Raw genomic sequence first — 16,113 nt, 5'->3', positions numbered from 1 at the left:
AATAAGGGTCGTTTAGCCCCAAAGTATCTATTTACAGGGAAACAGAAAACAAATAGTCAATACATTTGAGAATATCACCATCGGTTCACAGTTTGCAAACAGGAAAAAAAATGCACTGAACAAATCATTCATTGGGAAAAAAATCAATAATTTCTAGTAACAATATGCTTTAATCATTTTTATGTGGATTGTATGAAAGACGCCGAACAAAATATGGCTACCTTGTACTGGAATTAAGGATATTATTTCAAGATGGAAGAAGGAAACAAAAATAAAATTGAGGGATAACTTTTCCACAAAGTTTCTAGAGTGGGAATTTGAACTCTTTCTCTCTTACACATAAACACAGATCTCCCAGCTTAACTGCCTCTGCTCCTTTGCTGTGGAGTATGTGTTATCTGATACCTCAGTTCTCCCAGCAGGCAGGGGGATACTTTGCTTAGGGCTCCACCCCTAGCCTCTCTGTCGCCAGTATGAGAGAAGAGGACAGAGAAATAGAAATCACTTGGAAAGGAACTAGAGAGAAAAATATAAGTGCAGAGAAAATGGAACGGCAATAACATTTTCCAAGGTAAAACTGACTTTTGTTCATGTGGTTATTTTTTCTACAACAGTGCTTCTATCCCTTAATTTGTTAAACTCTGAACTGTATTTTGGAGAAAGGGGAAGGAGATCTTCTGACATGGCATAAGTTCCTAAAAGTTTGCAGATTTTACTGTTTAAACTGTGATTTGTACTCTTTTTAGGCACCTCAACAATGCAGCTGAGGTCTAAATATGTGCCTGTGAAAGTGGAATCCCAGAGATAGTATATGTTAGCAAGGTCATTGCTGTTAACTTCTAGGATTCCAGTTAAAGCATGAAGTGATAAAGATTTATTTAATAACAAAACTGTACTTGTGTAAAATTCCTGACATCCAGAGTGGGTTTGGAATAATGCAGAATCTAAATATAGAGACGCTGGAGTCTTGTGCTGAAGCATAGCTTTTGAAAACGGATACGAAAAGATTCTCGACTAAAAAAGATTTTGTTTTATCGGTTTTAGGAGTTCTATACCAGCCGGTTTAACAAATTGTATAATATTTTATTCTTCAACATCTTTTAGCCTAATCCAAACACACCATGCTGTATTTACTACAATGGGAAGCAATTAATGTAGAAAATATATTACATAATAACACATGCTTACAACAAATGAAGTAGTTTGTGTATTTTAAATATGATCTAAAAGTGCCTCAAGAACCCAAAATGTCATTCTGTAGACGATGTGTGCACTGTAATTAGGGTTGTGAACTATTCTGGTGACACAGCCTTCCATGCTAAGCATCTGAGCAAAAAAGTTTATGAACTTTTAACTTTCCCTCTGCAATGCCAAATGTAGAGGAGTTTAAACATTAGTACTTCCAAACAGAGAAATACTTTCACCTAATTTCTTGCAGCATTGTAAAAAGCATCTTAAATTTAAAAGCTGTTTTTCCCCATGTATCTCTTTTTTTAAATACTTGCGTAATAGAGCTGTTTCAAAAGGGGAGGGGCGGGGAGGGGGGGCGCCACAGGAGAAATGATGAGAAGACCAATTTTTGGCTACTTTCTATGAAAACTGGATTATTACCTTCACTGTTTTTCTTCACTTGTTTGTCAGGCAACATTTCATTTTCATCTCAGTAAATGTCCCACTTGTATTTTTTACTACATAAAAAGCTATTTTTGTTGCTGAAAATAGCTCCAGTGATAAAGAAAGCAAAATGAAAGTAATTTGTAAAATTTGCGCCTAAAAGTTGCAAAGGTTATGTTCCGTTTTTACTTTCACTATTACACAAAATTCGATACTAAAGGAAATAGCATTTGTTTTTTATTCTAAAAGTATTTGCTTATATTTGTGCAAAACAGAAAAGGCCAATAACATTTTTGCTCTTTTTCAGCAGTTTCATTTCCTGAGATAGACATTAGTGTACTTATATTTGCAGATTTTGATACTGGAGAGAAATTTATTAAAGCAAACCACAATCTTTGCTTAAGAGTTAGAAAAAAATACAGTTGTGTCACTTTTTGTGCAAAGATACGTTTAAACTCAAAGGGGCCTAATTCTTGATCCGTATCCTGGTTTGGCACCTGTGTAACTCTAGGGACATCAGAGGAGATACTCTACATTATTTAAATCAGGATGAGAGGAGACTTTTGGTTCCTGGGAATATTGACATCACTAATTGTACCACTGTCCTGATGAGTGGCATATCATAGTAATGGCACTGGAATATTTTGTCTTGCTGAATCATTTGGGTTGATAACTAAAAAGAATTGCGTATGCATGTTTATGGATGGAAGGTTGGTTTGGTCCTCTTTAGCACTGTTTATCTTTAACGTTACTCATTTGCTCGTAAGATAAAGATATAGATATATCCATGTGCTTTCTACTTGCTCTTGAGTGTTTAGTCATAAAAGCCCACCATAAAATGTAAGTAGTCTTGACAGTTACACTCCCTGAGAGCCAGAAGTATCTGTGTAATAAATGGATTGAGAGTTTAGCTGTAAGCATCATGTCTGCACATATGCACTGTGGGGTGCATTAACTTTATTGGAACAGATATGACAGACCACCATAAATACAGCTATAAAGTGTATATTTTTGTGGGAAATATTCCTTTGTTTTAAAGAATGAAATAAGTTGGTTTCACATATTAAAAAGAGGAAAACTTTTTGATCTTTGCCGCAGTGTAAATCTGCTCGGTTACATCCAAGCATCTCCAGAAGGGTGGCTGTAACCCTTGCAATGGGGTCCACTATTTAAGGCTCACAATAGTTTTCCCGTGGCTGTGGCTGGGCAGCCACAAGGACAACTTTCAGTGCATAGCTATTGTCAGACGTTAGCCTTAACTCCACAGCAGAAAGTGGAAAAGTGGACATCCAACTCAGCGTTTTGTCAACAGATTGCTGTAATTAGTATGATGCGGCACGTTAGACCTCCCCACCATCCCATATATGGAATGTGTCCCACCCAGATGTCAGACACTTTCAAAATTGAGCATGCTCAGGAGAGTATATTGACATTTGGGGGTGACAACCTTTCAGAAACTGACAACATCCCTGTAGCCAATAACCTTGGAAGTTATACACACTGGGTTCTGTGCCAGACACACAATGTACTACACATTTAGAGGAGCCATAAGGTATGCAAGTTGCTACTTTCACTGTGAGGCTGATAATGCGACATCCAGTGGCCAGTTGCTGACGTTGGTATATTAGTGAATTTGCACAAAGCACAAAAAACCACCAACACTTAGCAGGAGCACCATGTGAAGGTTGTTGTCTTGCTCCCGGTATGCAAGTGAGTAAATCTGTAGTGACTTAAAAATCTATCAGCAGAGCTTAAACCTTAAAGAAAGAAAGAAAAAAAAAGTGATAATGAGCTACCTGAATATAATAATAGGGTAGGAGTTTATAGTGATGTGAGATTAATTTCCCTTGTATATTACAGTTTTGTATAACTTCCGTTTCATGATCCAGCATTTCTGTTCTCAGTGCTTTAGAGCACAGGTTCACAACCTGGTGGACACAAACAGCTCCAGGTGCACTTGTAACCACCCTCCTGTTCCTGTATAGAAAGAACCGCTGATTTAGAGTTAATAAAAGTAAGAGTGCACGGTTCTCTCCATGAAAGTTAAAAGGAGTGTAAAATGAAGCATGATCCATGCAGTGAACAACATTGGATAGATATTCCAAGGAATCAAGCAATTTTAAATTCCTTTCTCTGGTATTTCCTCTATGAGAGTGTTTTATTTTGAGTTAAGTAAATGAGACATTTTGTCTGCGCTTCCAGGAAGTTTTTCTCCTCTTCAAGGACCACATCCAATTAACAGTGTTTTGCTCCAGCAAGATTCTTTCTTTAATGGCAGTTAGATCATGCTGTATTACAGAAACTTGAAACAGTATTCAAACAAAGGGTCTGCTTGTTGGTAGCTTCTTCTGTGACCTACTCTGTCCTTGGTCCTCTCCACATTTCACTTCCCATGGCTTTGATTAGTATTTTTATGCTTACAACTCCCAATCTACTGTTCTACCTCTATCTCTGTTCAATCTTGCACTTTCACCACCTTTCAGATGTATCAACATGGATAGCTCATCGACAGCTCATGCACTTCCTCTGTGTTCTTTTCAGTGCGGAGAAGACCATTGGTGCTCTACTGAGAATAGTCATATTAATCTTGCCATAATGTTCCCTGTTTATAACATCTTCATTAATATATCAGTGTTTGATCGCGTGCTTGGGCCAAGTCATTTTTCCAATCAATTAATAATAAAAAGTTTGTGGCTTTAACTTTATTCATAAATATAACATTAGCTTTCCCTCCACTGATCTGCAACCTCATTTTAATACCTAGCATCACACATCTGTAGCATCAGCACACAAGGACATCCTTTCCCTTACTGTTCAGTGAGCTGTGTCATTTGGCATTCAACATCAGATCATCAGCAGGGGGGCAATGATAGCACCAGTAATGTGGAAATGCTGTCTAGTAATGCAGGCAAAACTATTTCCTGGCTTTTTTTTTCTCCACGTGTGGATAGGTCACAGGGACATAACAGGACTTTTCATATTGCTCCAACTAACTTTAAAAGGAGTTTGTTATACTCTGTGATTCTGTTCCGCAAGAGCATCCACACTGACCATTCTAGAACTCAGGGGCCGTGTGCTTGATAAGATAATATCTCACAGTAGCCCCTAATTCACCACAGATCAGTGGTTAAATGTTTTACTCCATATTTTGAAAACACTTGTACGTGTGGGGGGAAAAGAAAGTCTAAGACATACTAAACCTCTGTATTTACTTTCTTGCTGGGAAGTAGCTACTCATCATGTATTTTGCTTGTTTTCATCAAGCAGTGAATCGTGGGGTTACCTGAAAAGATGAAATGGATAAAAAGAGGAACAGCAGCTCCCTCCCTACTCCTTAAGCTCTCCTCAAAAGTTGGTCCTATTCCTCTGCACAGATACCTAAAAAGTGACCGTTCCTCCTCCCCACCATAACATTTGTAGATATAAGTGATATGTTTGCCCTGCCCATCTTGGTATACTATTCCCCTCAGCCAAAACAGAGATGGATTGTTTCAAATTCCTCTCCCCTCCCTCTTTTTACGAAACCCCTCCCTCGCTCCTATTCCCCAAATAGGCAGCAGTGAGAGGGAGTATGCTTGTAGATTCATAGATTCCAGGGCCTGAAGGGGGCATTGGGATCATCTAGTCCAGTGGTTCTTAATCTGGGGTGCACGCACCCCCTGGGGGTGCGAGATGCCCTTTCTGGGGGTGTGAGACATGCCAGATTTTATTAGAAGGTAAATCATCGAAAACACAAATTAAGCACAGGCACGTAAGTACAACTACTTTGTTTCATCAAACCTATGTATTTATTAACATTATACATTTTTAATGATTACTGTAATATACAAACAAAAATATATCTAGGTTTAAGGAGTGCGAGAACCAGTTTTTTAGGTTTATGGGGTGCGAGAACATATTTTGATTTTTGATAAGGGGTGCGAGAACGTATTTTGAGAACCAAAGGGGTGCAGGCTGCAGTAAAGGTTAAGAACCACTGATCTACTCTGACCTCCTGTATAACACAGAGCAGAGAACTCTCCCAAAGTAATTCCTAGGGCAGATCTTTTAGAAAAACATCCAATCTTGATTTAAAAATTGTCAGTGGTGGAGAATCCACTATGACCCTTGGTAAATTGTTCCAATGGCTAATTACTCTCACTGTTAAAATGTATGGCTTATTTCCAGTCTGAATTTGTCTAGCTTCAACTTCCAGCCTTTGAGTCATATTATACCTTTCTTTGCTAGGTTTAAGGCCTATTATTCAATATTTGTTCCCGATGTAGATATTTGTAGACTGCAATTAAGTCACCCCTTAACTGTCTCTTTGTTAACAGATGATTGAGCTCCTTGAATCTGTCACTGTAAGGCATGTTTTCTATTCCTTGAGTCATTCTTGTGGCTCTTCTCTGAACCCTCTCCAATTTATCAGCATCCTCCTTAACCTGTGGGCAGCAGAACTGAACACAGTATTCCAACAGCAGTCGCACGAGTGCCAAATACAGAGGTAAAATAACCTCTCTACTTGAGAGTCCCATTTAGGCATCCCAGGATTGCATTTTGGTCACAGTGTCGCATTGGGAGCTCTTGTTCAGCTGATTATACACCTTGACCCCCAAATCTTTTTCAGAGTCACTGCTTCCCAGAATAGAGTCCCGCATCCTGTAAGCGGGGCCTACATTCTTTCCCCCCTGATGTATATATTTACACTTAGCCATATTAAAACCCATATTGCTTGCTTGAGGTCAATTTACCAAGAGATCGCTCTGAATCAATGAGCTGGCCTATTCATTATCTACCACTCCCCCAATTTTTGTGTCATCTGACAACTTTATCAGTGATGATTTGATGTTTTCTTTCAACTCATTGATAAAAATGTTAAGTAGCATAGGGCCAAGAACCAGTCCCTGTGGAAACACCTGTTTGATGATGATTCCCCATTTACAATTATATTTTAAATCCATTTAATGTGTGCCATGTTAATTTTATATTCTAGTTTTTTAATCAAAATGTTGTGTGGTACCTAGGCAAATGCCTTATAGAAGACTCAAGTATATTCCATCATCAGTATTACCTTTAGCAACCAAACTTGTAATCTCACCAAAAAAAAATATCAAGTTAGTTTGAAAGAGTCTATTTTCCATAAACCCATGTCAATTTGCATTAATTACATTACCCTCCTTTAATTCTTTATTAACAGAGTCCCAAAATAGATGCTCCATTGTCTTGCTGGTATTGATGTCAGGCTAACAGGCCTCTCCTTACCCAGGTCATCCCATTTACTCTTTTTTTAAAATTGGCACATTAGCTTCCTTCTAGTCTTCTGGACCTTCCCCAGTGCTCCAAGACTTGTTGAAAATCAACATTAATGGTCCAGCAAACTCCTCGGACAGCTCTTTAAAAACTCTTGGATGCAAGTTATCTGGGCCTGCTGATTTAAAAATATCTAACTTTAATAGCTTCTGTTTAACATCCTTCAGACCATACTACTGAAATGGAAAGAGTGTTTTCATCAGCATATGATGAAACTATATTTTCCCCCAAATACAGATCAGTAATATTTATTGAGCACATCTACCTTTTCTGCATTATTATTGATAATTCTACCACTTCCATCTAGTAATGGACCAATACCATTGTCAGAATTATTTTTGTTCCTAATATATTTTAAAAGCTCCTTCATATTGTCCTTAACTCTGCTGGTCATAGGGTTCTTCTTGTGCCCCTTAGCAATTTTCTACAATTCCTAACTTCTGATTTATATTCATTGCTATCAACTTCCTCTTTCTTCCATATGTTTATATATATAGTTGCTTTCACCTTCCCTCTAAACCAGGTCGCTTTTTTTTTATGGCCTTCTTTCTCAGTTGGCTGATTGCGGCTTTTGGGGCATCTAGTAAGGTGTTCTTAAATTATTCCCAATTATCATTCACATTTTTCTGATTAAATTCTTCCTCCCAGCTGATTTAGCTCATAATTGTTTTCAGCATTATGAAACTGGCTCTGTTAAAGTAACAGGTATATATATTATTGGTATGAACTTTATTCTGCTTGCACAGTATAAATGTGATCAAGTCATGATCGCTTGTACCTAAGGTTCTGTGATCAGTTCTTCTTTATCAGTTAGGCCAAGACCCCATCTTGTTCTCCCTGATGACTCAGAAACAGGTAATGCCATTTTTGATAGCATGCCACACCCTCTCCCCTTTTGTCCACTCGATCCATCCTAAATAGTATATAGCCATTGATTTTTACAATCCTATCATGTGTATCCTCCCACCAGATTTCAACTAAATTGAATTTATGCTCATAAATGAGATTCTAAGCTCCCCTATGCTATCCTATCCTCCCCACACCCTTCTGATTCTAAGATGAAGTGAGGAATACCCCATCCTGACCTTGCAAGAATCAACCTGTTATTTAACGTGGTTGTAAAATGGTTTAGAAGATGTGTAATGAAAACACGTTACCTATTTTTGAACTCCCCCTCTCCCCCTGCCATCACCAGTTTAAAAGTTCAGTGTAAACAATGCAGTCATTTTAGGAGTCACAGGAAGGCCAAGTTTTTATAATTCAGTAACCTTTTTGTAGACAGTTTCCTTGCAATTCAAACATCATATTTAGTTATCAAACTGCTAGTTTCCAACCAAACAAAAAGAAATGCAACGTTCATATTCAAAATACGAAGAGAAGATCAGAATAATATAATTTGAGACGTACATGTTGCTTCTAATAATTTGGGGCCTGATTTTATCATTGATTTCAATGGGCTTTGGATCAGGCCCTGTGGCATTGTATTAATAATAAATATTAATATTTTTTATTACTGTAGCACCTAGTAGCCCTAGTCATGGACCAGGACCCATTGTGCTAGGCGCTGTACAAACATAACAAAAAGACGGTCCCCGAGTTAGTCCCAGTGTGAAGGGGGCATAGACTGTATTATATGACTGACGGATGATTTTAAGAGACAGCTGTCACAGTAATCTGTCCTCTTTACTAAGACTGGAGGAATTTATTAGCAAATGGAGCTGAGATCATCAGAAAACATTTGCCTGAGTTTAGGAAGCAAGAACAAGCTTTTTATAATTGTGCATTTGCAATTGCCTCTGCATAATCTGGACTCTTAATTACCGATTAAATGTTCATATGGCTAGATGTTTAAGTAGTGATTTCCATGCAAATTACTACAATTGCATGCCTGCATTTCTAAAAGTCTGGGCCCGTAAGTATGAAAAATAATAGATCAACTTCTTTTTGGAATTCAAATGGTTTCTGTCAACAATACATTCAGGGTGACTTGAGCCCACTTGTTGCATGTTTTATATTAACCTAGTTATATTATTCATGATGGAAGTTCTGAGACATAGGCGGGAAGAAAACATATTAAGTACTGCACTACAGATCAGCCCATCTGATCTAAATTGATACATACTATGTCTGAGGTGGTCTACTATTTTTTGTGGCAGTGCTTTTGTTACGGCCTTAAGAATATACAAAACTTGAATTAATGTTTATAAAATGTCATTTCTATCTCCCTGTTGATTGGAAGGAGGTAGTCCAGGTTCCTATCATTTGGTCTTTGGACATTTTTCTCTTTGAATAATTCTTTGCCTCTTCTGCAAAACAAGGAGAGAAACTTTCCTCTCACCTGCTGGAATATATTCACCATTGGCTTTCTCCAAAATATTGAGGATACTCTTTACTTTGCCTTCAGAGATGCTATGTGGTTCAAGCACTGTGCCCAAGGCAACTTTCTCTGTAGGATTAAATTAAGAATTGCCTACTTCTTTATGTTTTGCCTCTGCCTCTCACTCCCCAACTTAGAGTGCTTTAACCTTCTCCATTAGTAACAGGACTCTGGCATTTTTGTACAATATACACATAGTAATTCTATTGTATCTTTCATCAGGCTGTATAAGACTGTGTTAAGTGACTCTCCAATACGAGTACATTTTGTTTCATGGAGACATGGCTGGCACATGAACAGCACCTAAAATGCCTGCTGCCTATTTGTTATTCGCGTTATTAATTAAGCTAAACAAAAGGGTTGGAAAAGGCCCAGCTTTTTTGTTGTTGTTGTTCCATTTTCAGAGGGGTTGGCCAAGCCAGAACAATTGTTATCCTAATGGCTACAAAGAAGGTGATGATGCAGCTCCATTCAAAGAGCTATTCTGCAAAAATAAGACATTTTATTTTTTTAATTCATACTTCTAGCAATGATAAAGTACCTCCATAGTAAGTATTTTGTATTTTATAGTTTAATTTCTGCAAAAATAAATATTAGCATATTATTTTTCCAGCTCTGTCATTGGTGCAGAGATGATGTATCAAAAGGTGGTTGATTAAATTCACTGGCTAAACTACCTCTAGCCTTTTTCTCCACACTTACTAAATTACAATAGAAACATATGCCTGGGGAATTACTTGAGTCCTCCGTGGGTGTGTCTAGACTGCATTTAAACACCCCTGGCTGGCCCACATCAGCTGACTTGCTCCTGTGGCTTGCGCTGCAGAGCTGTAAAATTGTGGTCTAGGGACTGTGCAAAGGGGGAGGGACCCAGAGCCTTAGCTCCAGACAGAGCCCAAACATTGACACTGCAGTTTTATAGCCCCGCAGGCTGAGCCACACAAGCCCAAGTCAGCTAACATGCGCTAGCTGTGGGTGTTTATTTGCAGTGTAGACATAGCCTGTGTCTGTCTAGTCACAACATGCTGGGGGACTGCTGAAGACTTCTGTTTACACTAGACATAATCCTGAGCCACAGAATTTGGATCTGGATCCAAATTTTTCCAAAGTTCAGGTGTTTGAATCTAAAGCATAAGTTTGGCACACTGCAGAGGCAGCAGAATGACATAAAATTTAGTTTGGTTGCGTTTTTGATTTAGTTCAATTTCTAATTTACTCAAATAAAATGTGTGGGTCTTTTTGGCTTACTGGTACATACTGTAATGCTCATATTTTCTGTCTCTCTAACTCTATTTTCTAATGAATATATAGTACTGTTCTATGAATGTCTACCTTCTTGTGTTTCCCTGCAATACTCTAGCAGCTATTGCGTTGCTATAGTTCTTCAAGAAAGGTGTCTGTCCACTTACATTTCAAGGAAATGATAAAAAGAAAAGTACAGGACACAATTTAATCTTATGGGACACCATCCCACAGTTGTTTTGTTTGTGGTACAATAATTACATAATGTATGATTCTTTATAGGATTATTGCTTGGCAACATCCTTTTTTTAAAATGCTACCAAACATTTCTTAGTAGCTCCTTATTAGATTACAGGTAGGGCATTCAGTAATTTAAGAGAAGTCCTTCATCCACCGCAGTTTTACAATACTGAGCTTGCCACCAAAAAAACACAACACAAACTCCTGAGCAAGCTGGGCAGGGAAGTTATGGTCAAGCCCTGCTGGCTACCCATTTGCACTGAGTAGTGTTTCATCCATGATGGGAGCCAGTGCAAACTCTCAGAACCAGGATTTTCCAAGCTCTTTGGGGTAAATATAGTCCCTGCTTTTGGGCTTGGAAGGGGAAAGCACCAAGCACGCTGTGGGCTCCACCAGAGTCACAGCCTGAGACTGGGTGTCTGAATAGGGGGGCAGTATGAAACACTGAGAGGCTGAGGTAGGAGAGTTTAAAATAGAGTAGGTAGAAAAGGTGTCTTCCCCCGACCCTGGCAAATAACTGAAATAGGTAATTTTATGGCCAAACTTCATTTTGGAAATACAACCACGATGCCTCCTGCAAGTTGTAGTTTGGTTGCTGCATGCCCCATGATCACACTACATCTCCCAGCATGTGCTATGGGCTCCCCTCTTGCTAAGTCACAGTGGTGCTTCATGGGAGTCCCTGGCCCCACGGGATGCATATTGTAGCCAAGCTGGGGAAAACATCCCATTGAGGAGGGAATGAGGCAGCTGAACAACATCACCCCTAGGGCACCAGTGCAGCATCTTGAAATTGAAATGTTCTGTTTTCATGCCCCCCCTCCCCTGTTTTGTCAAAAATCCAATTTTCTGTTGAAAAAAAGAAGTTTTGGTGGAAAATATCCACCCTGCCATAGTATAAAGACTTTTGCCCTTCCCCATCCCCCTTCAGCTCCCCGCTTGTCACCCTCCCTGCTCTCCGCAGTGACCCCAGCTCCTCTTCAACACTTCCCGCACCCCCACTTCCTCCCAACCTCCACCCTGACCCTAGCTCCTCTCCAACACTCCCTACATCCCCACCTCCTCCCACAGCCCCCCTCTGTCCCCCAACCTGCTCTCCACCCTGACCCTAGATCCTCTTCAACTCTCCCCCATCCCCACCTCCTTCCACAGCCTCCCTGCCCCCTAACCTCCCTGGTCTCCACCCTGAACCCAGCTCCTCTCCAACACTGCCCCATCCCCACCTCCTCCCACGTCCCCTGAACCCCCACCCTGACCCTAGCTCCTCCTACACTTCCCAGATCCCCACCTCCTCCCACAGCCCCCCAACCCCCACCCTGCTCTCCATTCTGGCCCTGGCTCCTCTCCAACACTCCCCATCCCCACCTCCTCCCACAGCTCCCCAACCCCCACCCTGACTCTAGATCCTCTTCAACTCTCCCCATCCCCAACTCCTCCCACAGCCCCCCCTTACCCCAACCTCCCTGCTCTCCACCCTGCCCCAGCTCCTCTCAAACACTGCCCCATCCCCACCTCCTCCCACAGCCGGCCTGTCCCCACCCTGCTCTCCACCCTGCCCCTAGCTCCTCTCTAACACTCCCCATCCCCCTTTGCCCTCCAACCCCACCCTGCTCCAGCTCCTCTCCAACACTACCCCCATCCCCACCTCCTCCCACGTCCCTGAACCCCACCCTGACCCTAGCTCCTCCTACACTTCCCAGATCCCCACCTCCTCCCACAGCCCCCAACCCCCACCCTGCTCTCCATTCTGGCCCTGGCTCCTCTCCAACACTCCCCCATCCCCATCTCCTCCCACAGCCCCCAACCCCCTCCCCACTCTCCACCCTGACCCAGCTCCTCTCCAACACTCCCCCATCCCCACCTCCTCCCACAGCCCCCTTGTCGCCCTCCCCACTCTCCACCCTCACTTCAAATCCCCACTTCCACCCCCCCGCCCCCACTCCCCGGTAGCGGGGATTGGCTCAGAGCCCTCCGTGCCCAGCCGGCGCCTGCGCAGTGCCGGAGGAATCTGTCTGCGCGCGCTCGCTCGCTCGCTCTCTCCTCCCTCGCCCCGGCCCAGGTTCACATCCGGGGCTCTGGGCCCGGCTCTGCCCGAGCGGAGGCGCCGTGTGTGTCCCGCCGTCCGGCGCGGTCTGACTAAAGTTCTGCCGAGAGCGAGGCTGGGACCCAGCGCGCAAGGGCCGGTCGCTGCGCGTCCGGTAAGTGGGAGCGGCGGCGGCGGCCTGTTCGCGGGGGCGGGATGTCCCCCGAGCCCGGGGCTTGTGCAGCGGGTCCCTGACCCCCCTGGGGGCTCTAGGGCCGGGCCCTGGAGAACGGGGTGCCCCCCCCCGGAGCGGGCTGGGCTGGGCTGGCGTGTCCCGCTGAGGGGAGAAGGGGAGCGAGGCGGGAGGTAGGTGGCTGGCTGGCGGCGGGGCGGGGTGAGCGCGCCTGGGCTCGGCCGGGGGTCGGTGGACCGGGGGCGGGGGGAGTTGTGGCCTCCTCGTGGAGAGTTTAAGTGAAAGTCCCGTTAGTCCTGTATATTGGGGTGACCAAGTAGCAAGTGTGAAACGTGGGGGTGGGGGGCGATACTTGGCACCTATATAGGAAAAAGCCTCAAATATTGGGGCTGGCCCTATACAACTGGGACATCTGGTCACCCCACCATAGATTTCCTCTAGCAGCCGGTGTAGAGAGGGAGTGTCCCTGCCCGGCAGGTTTGGCCAAGGCTTAGCAGTGACTGGGGAGCTGCAATGTGACTTCACACACCGGGAGGGCAGAAACAGAAGGGGATCCGAGACCAATAAGAAAGATGACACGTCTCAGAGGGGTAGCCGGGTTAGTCTGTATCCATAAAAACAACACGGAGTCTGGTGGCAATTTACAGACTAATTAATTTGGGCATAAGCTTTTGTGAGTTAAAAAACCCCACTTCTTCTGATGCATCTGAAGAAATGGGTGTTTTAGCCATGAAAGCTTATGTCCAAGAAAGATGACAGATACTTCCCTGTGAGGGGAGTGGAAAGAGTGGGACTGTTTAGTTTAGTGAGGAGGCTTCAGATAGGATATGAGAGGTGAGTAAAGTACTGATCAGTTGCGCCTGTTTATACTTTCTTGTAATACAAATATAAGGGGGCGGGACATTCAGTGAAATTGCAGATAAGCTCACATAATGCTGATCACTGGAAATAAGTTTTGTGTGTTCATATCTGTGGAACTCCTTGCCTCAGATTGTTAAAGGTTAGGATTTAACAGGATTTTAAAAAGATGAGGAACTAATAAGATGAGGAACAATCCTAGTTATGTTACCTACAATGTAAACAAGGCTGTAAACCCTCATGGTTTGTGGCATACATCAGCCACTGAATGGGACATTTGTGGACAGGTGGTTATTCCGTAATTGTAAGGATTCTGTAATTATTCACTATGGCAGCGGTTCTCAACCTGTGGTGTCCACGGACTATGTCTAAGGCAGTGGTCGTCCCCAAAATTTTCAGGGTTGTGTCCTCCCTTCTATTTGCAATCCCTCCCCCCAGGCTGGGAGCAGGACCACAGGTGGGGTGGGATGGGGGCATCAGGGCCGGTGCTACCATTAAGGCGAACTAGGCGATTTCCTAGGGCGCCAAGATTTGGGGGCACCAAAAAGCAGTGCCCCCATTTTTTTTTTCAGTGGTTCCTCCCTGAGCACGCGGTCGCTGCTCCACTTCTCCCGCCTCCCAGGCTTGCAGCGCCAGTCAGCTGTTTGGTGCTGCAAGGAGAATTAGAGTGGGGGCGGCGTGCTCAAGGAGGACGTGGAGCAGAGGTGAGCTGGGGTGGGGAGGCGCCGCACGGCTTGCCGGGCTGGGGGTGGGAGCTGCCGCGGGGTGCCTCAGGCGGGGGAACTGCACAGGGCTCCCCACCCAGCTCATCTGCTCCGCCTCCTCTCGAGCACGCTGCCCCGCTCTAATTCTCCGCCTCCCAGTCTTGTGGCACCAAACAGCTGTTTGGCACTGCAAGCCTGGGAGGGGAGGAGAATTAGAGCGGGGGCGGTGTGCTTGGAGAGGAGGCGGAGCAGAGGTGAGCTGGGGTGGGGAGGTGCTGCATGGCTCCCTGTGTGGAGCACCTCAGGCTTGGGGGGGAGCTGCCGCAGGGCTGCGGGGGGCGGGCGCAAGGTGGAAGTTTCGCCTAGGGCGCAAAACTTCCTTGCACCGGCCCTGGGGGGCATGGGCAAGGGTGCCGAGGCCAGGAGCGGAGCCCCGGTGGGGACACTCCCCCTCCTCTGGGGCTGGCCCAGGCCTCAGCCATGCTGCCCTGGCCTCATCCGCAGCCCTGTGAACATTCCTCCATGCCCCACAGTTTGGGGACCTCTGATCTAAAGGGTCCATGAAAGACTTAGATTGAAAACTCTTTGAACAGAATTCTACTATATATACAGACAATAGATTTCCAAAGGGGTCCACACCTTCAATGGAAAATTTTTAGGGGTCTGCAAATAAAAAAAAAGGTAGAGAACCACTGCGCTATAGGATTTCTTGGCCTGATACAGGGTATTCGATTATATCAGGGGTGGCCAACCTGTGGCTCCTGAGCCACATGCGGCTCTTCAAAGGTTAATATGCGGCTCCTTGTATAGGTGCTGACTCCGAGGATGGAGCTATAGATGCTGACTTTCAAATGTCCTGTGGGATGCTCACTGTTCAACCCCCTGCTCTGCCCCAGGTCCTGCCACCACTCCACCCCGTGCCCCAAAACACCTGCCCTTTCTCCCGAACCTGCCATGCCCTTGCTCCTTCCCCCTCCCCACCAGAGCCTTTTGCACACTGCAAAACAGCTGATTGTGGTGGGCAGGAGGCATGGGGAGGCGCTGACTGGCGGGGCTGCCAGTGGGTGGGAGGCACTGGAGGTTGAAGCGGGGAGCGGATGGGTGACTGCTGACCTATTACTGTGGCTCTTTGACAATGTTCATTGGTAAATTCTGGCTCCTTTTCAGGCTCAGGTTGGCCACCCCGGATTAGATGGACTGCTTCTCTGATCCATTAAGGCAATTTCTGTGTTTCCATGGCTTGTGGATCTGATTCGGGGGACATAATAGAGGAAGCACGGTCTTGTGGTTAAAACACAAGACTGGAAGTCAAGTGACCTGTGGGTTTTTTCCATTTCTGTGACTTCCTATGTGAACTTGGGCAAACTATTTAACCTCTTTATATTTGATTTTCCTCTTCTGTAAAGTGGGGGTAGTACCTCCATGCCTCCCAGAGACATAATTCACCAGTGTTTGTATAGTGCATTGTGGTTCTTTAATGGAAGGCTCTATGAAATTGTAAAGATTATACCTAATGAATAACTTGAAGATCAGATCCAATATAATGAGATATCCATGGATAACTTTCAAA

The 16,113-nt window shown here is 43.9% G+C and overlaps 1 protein-coding gene across 5 annotated transcripts in view; it reads left to right on the top strand.

Moving 5' to 3' along the window:
- Positions 1 to 552: 552 nt before the first annotated feature.
- SMAD5 (SMAD family member 5) overlaps positions 553 to 16,113 on the top strand; it is a 39,675-nt gene continuing 24,114 nt past the window's right edge. For 2 of the 5 annotated variants that reach the window (XM_039485514.1, XM_039485510.1), the window contains exon 1: positions 12,757 to 12,963. The gene's annotated coding sequence lies outside the window, so the exon portion shown is untranslated. Of the gene's footprint in view, positions 572 to 12,752; positions 12,964 to 13,018; positions 13,155 to 16,113 lie in introns of those variants that run through there. The other 3 variants (XM_039485513.1, XM_039485515.1, XM_039485512.1) reach the window with 3 other exon arrangements.

The sequence above is a fragment of the Mauremys reevesii genome, linkage group 8, assembly GCF_016161935.1.
Source record: "Mauremys reevesii isolate NIE-2019 linkage group 8, ASM1616193v1, whole genome shotgun sequence".
NCBI classification, from domain to species: domain Eukaryota; kingdom Metazoa; phylum Chordata; order Testudines; family Geoemydidae; genus Mauremys; species Mauremys reevesii.
The sequence above is the reverse complement of the archived record's forward strand: the minus strand, read 5'-3'. Positions and strand labels throughout refer to the sequence as shown.